At 41.1% G+C, this 12282-nt stretch overlaps 1 protein-coding gene across 2 annotated transcripts in view; it reads right to left on the bottom strand.

Annotated features, from left to right (window-relative positions):
- Nucleotides 1-12282, bottom strand: part of ZFYVE16 (zinc finger FYVE-type containing 16) — a 645028-nt gene that overhangs the window by 295501 nt on the left and 337245 nt on the right. The window lies entirely within an intron of this gene.

Genomic DNA, 12282 nt, shown 5'->3' with positions numbered 1-12282 from the left:
CTCTGCCCATAGAATTATCTTTGAAACCTCCAACATTGCCAGGGGGCTTCTTGTCCCCCCCGATGGTTGATATAGGCTACAGTCGTGATATTGTCCGACTGAAATCTGATGAACCTGACCGCAGCTAGTTGAGGCCAAGCCTGAAGAGCATTGAATATCGCTCTCAGTTCCAAAATGTTTATCGGAAGGAAGGCTTCCTCCTGAGTCCACGAACCCTGAGCCTTCAGGGAGTTCCAGACTGCGCCCCAGCCCAGAAGGCTGGCATCTGTCGTGACTATAGTCCACTCTGGTCTGCGGAAACTCATTCCCCTGGACAGATGGACCCGAGAGAACCACCAGAGAAGAGAATCCCTGGTCTCTTGATCCAGATTTAGCAGAGGGGACAAATCTGTGTAATCCCCATTCCACTGATTGAGCATGCAAAGTTGCAGTGGTCTGAGATGTAGGCGGGCAAATGGAACTATGTCCATTGCCGCTACCAATAGGCCGATTACTTCCATACACTGAGCCACTGACGGTCGAGAAGTGGAATGAAGAGCACGGCAGGAAGTAAGTAGCTTTGATAACCTGACCTCTGTCAGAAAAATTTTCATTTCTACTGAATCTATCAGTGTTCCTAGGAAGGAAACTCTTGTGAGAGGGGAGAGAGAACTCTTTTCTTTGTTCACCTTCCACCCGTGAGACCTCAGAAAGGCCAGAACAATGTTCGTATGGGACTTGGCGATTTTGATTTCTGAGCATTGTGAGGGTATATCGGACACAGGCAATAAAGTGGCAGAAAGCTCTGTATTAATTCTAGCCCTAGAGCTGTCTCGCTTTCCTTGTAGCCCTGGCAGTTTGGAGAAAACCTATGTGAGGGTAGCATTCATAACTGCCGCCATGTCCTGTAAGGTAAAAGAATTAGACGCGTTAGATGTACTTGGCGTCACTTGAGTGGGAGTTATAGGTTCTGACACATGGGGAGAGTCAGAGAATCCCCTGGAGATAAATCTTTAAGCGCCATAATATGGTCTTTATAGTTTATAGAAATATCAGTACATTTGGTACACATTCTAAGAGGGGGTTCCACAATGGCTTCCAAACATATTGAACAAGGAGTTTCCTCTATGTCAGACATGTTTAACAGACTAGTAATGAGACAAGCAAGCTTGGAAAACACTTTAATAAAGGTGAAACAACAGTTAAACAAAAACGTTACTGTGCCTTTAAGAGAAAAAAACTAGCACTTAAACTGCAAAACAGTGAAAAAATACAGTAAAATATTTGATATTTTTACAGTGTGAATAAGAGACTAAAGCAGCATTGCACCCACTTGCAAATGGATTATTAACCCCTTGGGCCCCAAACCGGATTGAAAACGTTAAAAAATTTTTAAAAATCAATTGAGCACCATGCCACAGCTCTGCTGAGGCTCCTACCTGCCCTTAAATACGATTTTGTGCAGAAATAACCCCTTTGAAATGGTTCTCAGATGCCAGAGGACTCTTCTAGGGAAGCTGGATGTCTCAGTCTGTATTAAAGGGACAGTCAACACCAGAATTTTTGTTGTTTGAAAAGAAAGATAATCCCTTTATTACCCATTCCCCAGTTTTGCATAACCAACAGTTATAATACACGTTTTACCTCTGTAATTATCTTGTATCTAAGCTTCTGCTGACTGCCCCCTAATTTCAGTTCTTTTGACAGACATGCAGTTTAGCCAATCAGTGCTCAGTCCTAGGTCACTTTACGTGCATGAGCTCAATGTTATCTATATGAAACATGTGAACTAATGCCCTCTAGTGGTCAAAATGTATTCAGATTAGAGGCAGTCTTCAAGGTCTAAGAAATTAGCATATGAACCTCCTAGTTTTAGCTTTCAACTAAGAATACCAAGAGAACAAAGCAAAATTGGTGATAAAAGTAAATTGGGAAGTTGTTTAAAATTGCATGCCCTATTTAAAACATGAAAGTTTTTTTTGGACTTGACTGTCCCTTTAAAACTGCGCAGTTAGAGCGCTAAAATAGGCCCCTCCCACCATGTACTGGATGTCAGAGGGGCATTAAGAAAATACTCCTGGGAGTATCTGACTAGCCATGTGGAAACTAGGCCCCAAATAAAGACTTATCTCCCTCAGAGAAAAAACGTCCTATTTATTTGAAATCATGTAAACATTTTGTCACTAAGCAATATGAATATTAACATGAGTATTACCCTGTTATGTAAGCATGATCCCAGTCGCTGTTAAATCACTGCATCAGGCTTACCTCAAATATACAAGGCTCTGTCAGCATTTTCTAGAACTTATTCCTCTCTCTAGAAATAAAAATACTGAACATACCTCAAAGCAGGTAATCTGCAGGCCGTTCCCCCAACTGAAGTTTTCCCATATTCATCAGTTATGTGTGAGAACAGCAATGGACCTTGGTTACAAACCGCTAAGATCATCAAATCTCCAGGCAGAACTCTTCTTCTAATTTCTGTCTGAGAGAAAAACAGTACAACGCTGGTACCGTTTAAAAATAAACTCTTGATTGAAGGTAAAACTACACTAAGTCACCACATATCTCTTGATACTTCCTTTCTTGTCGAGAGTTGCAAGAGAATGACTGAGGGTGGCAGTTAGGGGAGGAGCTATATAGACAGCTCTGCTGTGGGTGTCCTCTTGCAACTTCCTGTTGGGAAGGAGAATATCCCACAAGTAATGGATGAACCCGTGGACTGGATACACCTTACAAGAGAAAACGGCAATAACCAATCTTGCGCCCCATAAAGCCCCAGGACTGGACAGATTCACAGTCACCTTTTATCAAAGCCTAGTAACAATCATATCCCCACCGTTACTTAAGCTATTTGCGAGTGTAGCGGATAGAGGTCGCTTTGTTCCAGAGTTCTTAGAAGCAAATATTATAACCATACAGGGAGTGCAGAATTATTAGGCAAATTAGTATTTTGACCACATCATCCTCTTTATGCATGTTGTCTTACTCCAAGCTGTATAGGCTCGAAAGCCTACTACCAATTAAGCATATTAGGCGATGTGCATCTCTGTAATGAGAAGGGGTGTGGTCTAATGGCATCAACACCCTATATCAGGTGTGCATAATTATTAGGCAACTTCCTTTCCTTTGGCAAAATGGGTCAAAAGAAAGACTTGACGGGCTCAGAAAAGTCAAAAATAGTGAGATATCTTGCAGAGGGATGCAGCACTCTTAAAATTGCAAAGCTTCTGAAGCGTGATCATCGAACAATCAAGCGTTTCATTCAAAATAGTCAACAGGGTCGCAAGAAGCGTGTGGAAAAACCAAGGCGCAAAATAACTGCAGATGAACTGAGAAAAGTCAAGCGTGCAGCTGCCAAGATGCCACTTGCCACCAGTTTGGCCATATTTCAGAGCTGCAACATCACTGGAGTGCCCAAAAGCACAAGGAGTGCAATACTCCGAGACATGGCCAAGGTAAGAAAGGCTGAAAGACGACCACCACTGAACAAGACACACAAGCTGAAACGTCAAGAATGGGCCAAGAAATATCTCAAGACTGATTTTTCTAAGGTTTTATGGACTGATGAAATGAGAGTGAGTCTTGATGGGCCAGATGGATGGGCCCGTGGCTGGATTGGTAAAGGGCAGAGAGCTCCAGTCCGACTCAGACGCTAGCAAGGTGGAGGTGGAGTACTGGTTTGGGCTGGTATCATCAAAGATGAGCTTGTGGGGCCTTTTCGGGTTGAGGATGGAGTCAAGCTCAACTCCCAGTCCTACTGCCAGTTTCTGGAAGACACCTTCTTCAAGCAGTGGTACAGGAAGAAGTCTGCATCCTTCAAGAAAAACATGATTTTCATGCAGGACAATGCTCCATCACACGCGTCCAAGTACTCCACAGCGTGGCTGGCAAGAAAGGGTATAAAAACATAATTTATGTAAGAACTTACCTGATAAATTCATTTCTTTCATATTAGCAAGAGTCCATGAGCTAGTGACGTATGGGATATACATTCCTACCAGGAGGGGCAAAGTTTCCCAAACCTTAAAATGCCTATAAATACACCCCTCACCACACCCACAATTCAGTTTAACGAATAGCCAAGAAGTGGGGTGATAAGAAAAAAGTGCGAAAGCATATAAAATAAGGAATTGGAATAATTGTGCTTTATACAAAAAAAAATCATAACCACCACAAAAAAAGGGCGGGCCTCATGGACTCTTGCTAATATGAAAGAAATGAATTTATCAGGTAAGTTCTTACATAAATTATGTTTTCTTTCATGTAATTAGCAAGAGTCCATGAGCTAGTGACGTATGGGATAATGACTACCCAAGATGTGGATCTTTCCACACAAGAGTCACTAGAGAGGGAGGGATAAAATAAAGACAGCCAATTCCTGCTGAAAATAATCCACACCCAAAATAAAGTTTAATGAAAAAACATAAGCAGAAGATTCAAACTGAAAACGCTGCCTGAAGTACTTTTCTACCAAAACCTGCTTCAGAAGAAGAAAATACAACAAAATGGTAGAATTTGGTAAAAGTATGCAAAGAGGACCAAGTTGCCGCTTTGCAAATCTGAACAACAGAAGCTTCATTCCTAAACACCCAGGAAGTAGAAACTGACCTAGTAGAATGAGCTGTAATCCTATGAGGCGGAGTCTTACCCGACTCAACATAGGCAAGATGAATTAAAGATTTCAACCAAGATGCCAAAGAAATGGCAGAAGTTTTCTGACCTTTCTAAAACCGGAAAAGATAACAAATAAACTCTTTCGGAAAGACTTAGTAGCTTCAACATAATATTTCAAAGCTCTAATAACATCCAAAGAATGCAACGATTTCTCCTTAGAATTCTTAGGATTAAGACATAATGAAGGAACCACAATGTCTCTACTAATGTTGTTGGAATTCACAACTTAGGTAAAAATTCAAAAGAAGTTCGCAACACCGCCTTATCCTGATGAAAAATCAGAAAAGGAGACTCACAAGAAAGAGCAGATAATTCAGAAACTCTTCTGGCAGAAGAGATGGCCAAAAGGAACAAAACTTTCCAAGAAAGTAATTTAATATCCAATGAATGCATAGGTTCAAATGGAGGAGCTTGAAGAGCCCCCAGAACCAAATTCAAACTCCAAGGAGGAGAAATTGACTTAATGACAGGCTTTATACGAACCAAAGCTTGTACAAAACAATGAATATCAGGAAGAATAGCAATCTGTCTGTGAAAAAGAACAGAAAGAGCAGAGATTTGACCTTTCAAGGAACTTGCGGACAAACCCTTATCTAAACCATCCTGAAGAAACTGTAATATTCTCGGTATTCTAAAAGAATGCCAAGAAAAATGATGAGAAAGACACCAAAAAATATAAGTCTTCCAGACTCTATAATATATCTCTCTGGATACAGATTTACGAGCCTGTAACATAGTATTAATCACAGAGTCAGAGAAACCTCTTTGACCAAGAATCAAGCGTTCAATCTCCATACCTTTAAATTTAAGGATTTCAGATCCTGATGGAAAAAAGGACCTTGAGACAAAAGGTCTGGTCTTAACGGAAGAGTCCACGGTTGGCAAGAGGCCATCCGGACAAGATCCGCATACCAAAACCTGTGAGGCCATGCCGGAGCTACCAGCAGAACAAACGAGCATTCCTTCAGAATCTTGGAGATTACTCTTGGAAGAAGAACTAGAGGCGGAAAGATATAGGCAGGATGATACTTCCAAGGAAGTGATAATGCATCCACTGCCTCCGCCTGAGGATCCCGGGATCTGGACAGATACCTGGGAAGTTTCTTGTTTAGATGAGAAGCCATCAGATCTATTTCTGGAAGTTCCCACATTTGAACAATCTGAAGAAATACCTCTGGGTGAAGAGACCATTCGCCCGGATGCAACGTTTGGCGACTGAGATAATCCGCTTTCCAATTGTCCATACCTGGGATATGAACCGCAGAGATTAGACAGGAGCTGGATTCCGCCCAAACCAAAATTCGAGATACTTCTTTCATAGCCAGAGGACTGTGAGTCCCTCCTTGATGATTGATGTATGCCACAGTTGTGACATTGTCTATCTGAAAACAAATGAACAACTCTCTCTTGAGAAGAGGCCAAAACTGAAGAGCTCTGAAAATTGCACGGAGTTCCAAAATATTGATCGGAAATCTCACCTCCTGAGATTCCCAAACCCCTTGTGCCGTCAGATACCCCCACACAGCTCCCCAACCTGTAAGACTTGCATCTGTTGAGATTATAGTCCAGGTCGGAAGAACAAAGAAGCCCCCTGAACTAAACGATGGTGATCTGTCCACCATGTCAGAGAGTGTTGTAAAATCGGTTTAAAGATATTAATTGAGATATCTTTGAGTAATCCCTGCACCATTGGTTCAGCATACAGAGCTGAAGAGGTCGCATGTGAAAACGAGCAAAGGAGATCGCATCTGATGCGGCAGTCCTAAGACCCAACATTTCCATGCATAAGGCTACCAAAGGGAATGATTGTGACTGAAGGTTTTGACAAGCTGATATCAATGTTAAACTTCTCTTGTCTGACAAGGACAGAGTCATAGACACTGAATTTATCTAGAAACCTAAAAAGGTTACCCTTGTCTGAGGAATCAATGAACTGAATGGTAAATTGATCCTCCAACCATGAATTTGAAGAAACAACACAAGTCGATTCGTATGAGATTCTTCGAAAATGAGAAGACTGAGCAAGTACCAAGATATCGTCCAAATAAGGAAATACCAAAACCCTATTCTCTGATTACAGAAAAAAGGGGCACCGAGAACCTTTGAAAAAAATTCTTGGAACTGAGGCTAGGCCAAACGGTAGAGCCACAAAACTGGTAATGCTTGTCTAAAAAGAGAATCTCAGACACTAAAAGTGATCTGGATGAATCGGAATATGCAGATACACATCCTGTAAATCTATTGTAGACATATAATGCCCTTGCTAAACAAAAGGCAGGATAGTCCTACAGTAACCATCTTGAATGTTGGTATCCTAACATAACGATTCAATAATGACAGATCCGGAACTGGTCTGAAGGAATTGACCTTCTTTGGTACAAATGAAGAGATAAAATAAAACCCCAGCCCCTGTTCCAGAACTGGAACTGGCATAAATACTCCAGCCAACTCTAGATCTGAAACACATTACAGAAATGCTGAGCCTTTACTGTGTTAACTGGGACACGGGAAAGAAAAGAATCTCTTAGCAGGAGGCCTTAACTTGAAGCCAATTCTGTACCTTTCTGAAACAATGTTTCTGAAACCAGAGAATAAGAACGGAATTGATCCAAATTTCTTTGAAGAAAACGTAATCTGCCCCATACCAGCTGAGCTGGAATAAGGGCCGCACCTTCATAGGTACTTAGGAGCTGGCTATAGGTTTCTATAAGGCTTGGATATATTCCAAACTGGAAATAGTTTCCAAACTGATACCGCTCCTGAGGATGAAGGATCAGGCTTTTGTTCCTTGTGAGGAAAGGAACTAAAATGATTATTTACCCTGGAAAGAAAGGGAAAGCAAAGATGACTTAGAAGACATGTCAGCATTCCAAGTTTAATCCATAAAGCTTCTCTAGCTAAAATAGCTAGAGACATATACCTGACATCAACTCTAATGCTATCAAAAGATGGTATCACCAATAAAATTATTAGCATGTTATAGAATAATAATAATGCTATAAAATTATGATCTGTTACTTGTTGCGCTAAAGCTTCTAATCAAAAAGTTGAAGCTGCAGCAACATCCGCTAAAAATATAGCAGGTCTAAGAAGATTACCTGAACATAAGTAAGCTTTTCTTAGAAAGGATTCAATTTTCCTATCTAAAGGATCCTTTAATGAAGTACTATCTGCCGTAGGAATAGTAGTACATTAGCAGGAGTAGAGACAGCCCCATAACCTTAGGGATTTTTGTCTCAAAAAACTCTAATCTGTCAGATGGCACAGGATATAATTTGCTTAAACGTCTAGAAGGAGTAAATAAATTACCCAAATTATTCCATTCCCTGGAAATTACTTCAGAAATAGCATCAGGGAGATAAAACACTTCTGGAATAACTACAGGAGATTTAAAAACCTTATTTAAACGTTTACATTTAGAATCAAGAGGACCAGAATCCTCTATTTCTAATGCAAATAACACTTCTTTAAGTAAAGAACGAATAAATTCCATCTTGAACAAATACAAAGATTTATCAGCATCAACCTCTGAGACAGAAACCTCTGAACCAGAAGAACCATTATCAGTATCAGAATGATGATGTTCATTTAAAAATTCATCTGAAAAAAGAGAAGTTTTAAAAGACTTATGTATACTAGAAGGAGAAATAACAGACATAGCCTTCTTAATGGATTTAAAAAATAAAATCTCTTATGTTATCAGGAACACTCTGAAAATTAGATGTTGACGGAACAGCAACAGGTAATGTAACAGTACTAAAGGAAATTTTATCTGCATTAATAAGTTTGACATGACATGCAATACAAATAACAGCTGGAGAAACAGATACCAAAAGTTTATAGCAGATACACTTAGCTTGGTAGCTCCAGCACTGTGCAGTGATTTTCCTGAAGTAACTTCTGACTCAGTTGCAACGTGGAACATCTTGCAATATGTAAAAGAAAAAAACAACATATAAAGCAAAATTGATCAAATTCCTTAAATGACAGTTTCAGGAATGGGAAAAAATGCCAAAGAACAAGCTTCTAGCAACCAGAAGCAATAAAAAATGAGACTTAAATAATGTGGAGACAAAAGTGACGCCCATATTTTTTCGCGCCAAATAAGACGCCCACATTATTTGGCGCCTAAATGCTTTTTGGCGCCAAAAATGACGCCACATCCGGAACGCCGACATCTTTGGCGCAAAATAACGTCAAAGAATGACGCAACTTCCGGCGACACGTATGACGCCGGAAACGGAAATAGAATTTTTGCGCCAAAAAAGTCCGCGCCAAGAATGACGCAATAAAATGAAGCATTTTCAGCCCCCGCGAGCCTAACAGCCCACAGGGAAAAAGTCAAATTTTAAGGTAAAAAATGTTAAATTAAAATGCATTATCCCAAATATGAAACTGACTGTCTGAAAAATAAGGAAAGTTGAACATTCTGAGTCAAGGCAAATAAATGTTTGAATACATATATTTAGAACTTTATAAACAAAGTGCCCAACCATAGCTAGGAGTGTCACAGAAAATAAGACTTACTTACCCCAGGACACTCATCTACATATAGCAGATAGCCAAACCAGTACTGAAACGAGAATCAGCAGAGGTAATGGTATATATAAGAGTATATCGTCGATCTGAAAAGGGAGGTAAGAGATGAATCTCTACGACCGATAACAGAGAACCTATGAAATAGACCCCTTAGAAGGAGATCACTGCATTCAAATAGGCAATACTCTCCTCACATCCCTCTGACATTCACTGCACGCTGAGAGGAAAACCGGGCTCCAACTTGCTGCGGAGCGCATATCAACGTAGAATCTAGCACAAACTTACTTCACCACCTCCATCGGAGGCAAAGTTTGTAAAACTGAATTGTGGGTGTGGTGAGGGGTGTATTTATAGGCATTTTAAGGTTTGGGAAACTTTGCCCCTCCTGGTAGGAATGTATATCCCATACGTCACTAGCTCATGGACTCTTGCTAATTACATGAAAGAAAGAAGAAAATCTAATGACATGGCCTCCTTGTTCACCTGATCTGAACCCCATTGAGAACCTGTGGTCCATCATCAAATGTGAGATTTACAAGGAGGGAAAACAGTACACCTCTCTGAACAGTGTCTGGGAGGCTGTGGTTGCTGCTGCATGCAATGTTGATGGTGAACAGATCAAAACACTGGCAGAATCCATGGATGGCAGGCTTTTGAGTGTCCTTGCAAAGAAAGGTGGCTATATTGGTCACTGATTTGTTTTTATTTTGTTTTTGAATGTCAGAAATGTATATTTGTGAATGTTGAGATGTTATATTGGTTTCACTGGTAAAAATAAATAATTGAAATGGGTATATATTTGTTTTTTGTTAAGTTGCCTAATAATTATGCACAGTAATAGACACCTGCACACACAGATATCCCCCTAAAATAGCTATAACTAAAAACAAACTAAAAACTACTTCCAAAACTATTCAGCTTTGATATTAATGAGTTTTTTGGGTTCATTGAGAACATGGTTGTTCAATAATAAAATTAATCCTCAAAAATATAACTTGCCTAATAATTCTGCACTCCCTGTACATAAGGAGGGGAAGGACCCATCGCTATGCTCCAGCTACAGGCCTATCTTCCTCATAAATGTGGATGCAAAAATCTACGCCAAAGTTCTGGCAACTAGGTTGGGTAGACACTTGCCGACGCTTGTACATTTAGATCAGGTGGGATTCTTCCTGGGCAGGCAGGGAACGGACAACACCCGCCGCCTTCTGAATATATTCACTGAAGTTGCGGATATGGGGCTCCCTATGCTCGCCCTGTCACTTGATGCTGAAAAAGCATTTGACAGGGTGAGATGGGTGTACCTATTTCAAACCCTCACAGCGTTTAGTATCCCAGACTTCATCCGCACAGCAGTTGAGGCACTTTTCTCGGCTCCTTTAGCAGTGGTAAGGGGACTGGGGTTCTGCTTACCCAAAATAATAGTTTAAAATGGTACGAGGCAGGGATGCCCACTATCTCCTGCCCTGACGATTGAGCCACTAGGACCGGCAATCAGGAAACACACAGAAATCCAGGGTCTCCAGTTGCACGATACGGAGCAGAAGCTAGCATTATTCATGACGACCTTACCGTTTTTCTCTCAGACCCCCTAGTCTCTTTTCCTCCATTAATGACACTGCTGGAGCTATTTGGAGAAATCTCCTACTATAAAATGAATGTGGCTAAAATCGAGGCGTACTATATAAATATTTTGCCAGTTGATCAGGAGACCATCCAGGGTTTGTACTCCTTGAGATGGTCAACCAGAGGGGTGCGACACCTGGGAGTCTCTCTCCCATATAAAATCTATAACAATACAAGAGGATTATAATGTTCTCTTGTCTAAGATTAGCACAGAACTTAACTCTAGGAGATTTGGTGAAATATCTTGGATGGGGAGGGTGGCTGCTCTCAAGATGATGATCCTCCCCAAACTCACATACTTGTTCAGATATATCCCCATTCCGGTTTCAGCAACTCTGATCCATAAATTCCAAGCACTATTCAATTCCTATACCTGGAACGACAAAAGACCTCGAGTGGCAGCGCATATTCTCCAAACCTCTGCCGATAGAAGGGGAATGGGACTCCCGAGTGTGAAAACATACTATGAGGCAGCGATGATATCACATGTAACTGCATGTGGGCCAGGCCTCCCACCGAATTGATGGAGAGACCTACAGCAGGCATTACTGCCGGTGTTTGTCGACTTGGCGGACTTACTTTGGCATCCCTTACATCGACAATCTAAAATACACATTGCTTATGCCATAGTGAAGGGTTGCCAGCAGGCCTTGTACAAATTAAGACATAATAAATTAATCGCCTCTCATCCCTCACCTATACATTCTGTAAGAGGACTGTTGCAGGGGCCCCCAGACACACACCTCAATACATGGGTCCAGACGGACATAACCTGCCTACAAGACTTATTGTAACAACCAATTACGCCCCCACTCAGATATGCTGACTCTTCCATCGCTAACACCCAAATTAAGATTTGATCTGTTAAGATTGAGATCTTTGATGAACTCTTGGGGCTTCCTGGAAGATAATCTGCGTGATCTTATAAATAACTCACTGCGTCACACTATATGAGCAGTATTTTAAGATCATAACAAGGTGGCACTTGGTGCCAGCAAAACTACAGAAACACTACCCCGAGCACTCCCCTATATGCTGGAGGGGATGCGGAGGACTGGGGACCCCCCTCCATGTCTGGTGGTCTTGTCCAAAGCTTGCAAATAATTGGTCAAGAGTGGAAATAACCTGCAAAGCCTTAGGTCTCCTGGAGGTACTAGACCCGGCCATAACAATACCACACTTAGGTATAGAAACAATTCACAAATCCAAACAGTGTCTACTATTGTACATTCTCACTTCCACCAAACTACTCATTGCAATGATCTGAAAAAAAGACAAACCCCCTAGATGGCAGGGAGTAGTAGACTGTGTAAATTATATCCAAAATATGGAAAACTATGTCTTCAGAGAGAGAAGACAGATTAATGATTTCTGCCTTATATGGGAACCCTGGGAAATCCCTCTGGGCCCGTAGAGCATCATGATCTGGTGGACCTACTGAACGCCCGGAAAATTAGATCA

This window comes from Bombina bombina, chromosome 2, assembly GCF_027579735.1.
Source record: "Bombina bombina isolate aBomBom1 chromosome 2, aBomBom1.pri, whole genome shotgun sequence".
Lineage (NCBI taxonomy): Eukaryota > Metazoa > Chordata > Amphibia > Anura > Bombinatoridae > Bombina > Bombina bombina.
Note: the sequence above shows the minus strand (reverse complement) of the source record. Positions and strands in the feature narration are given on the sequence as shown.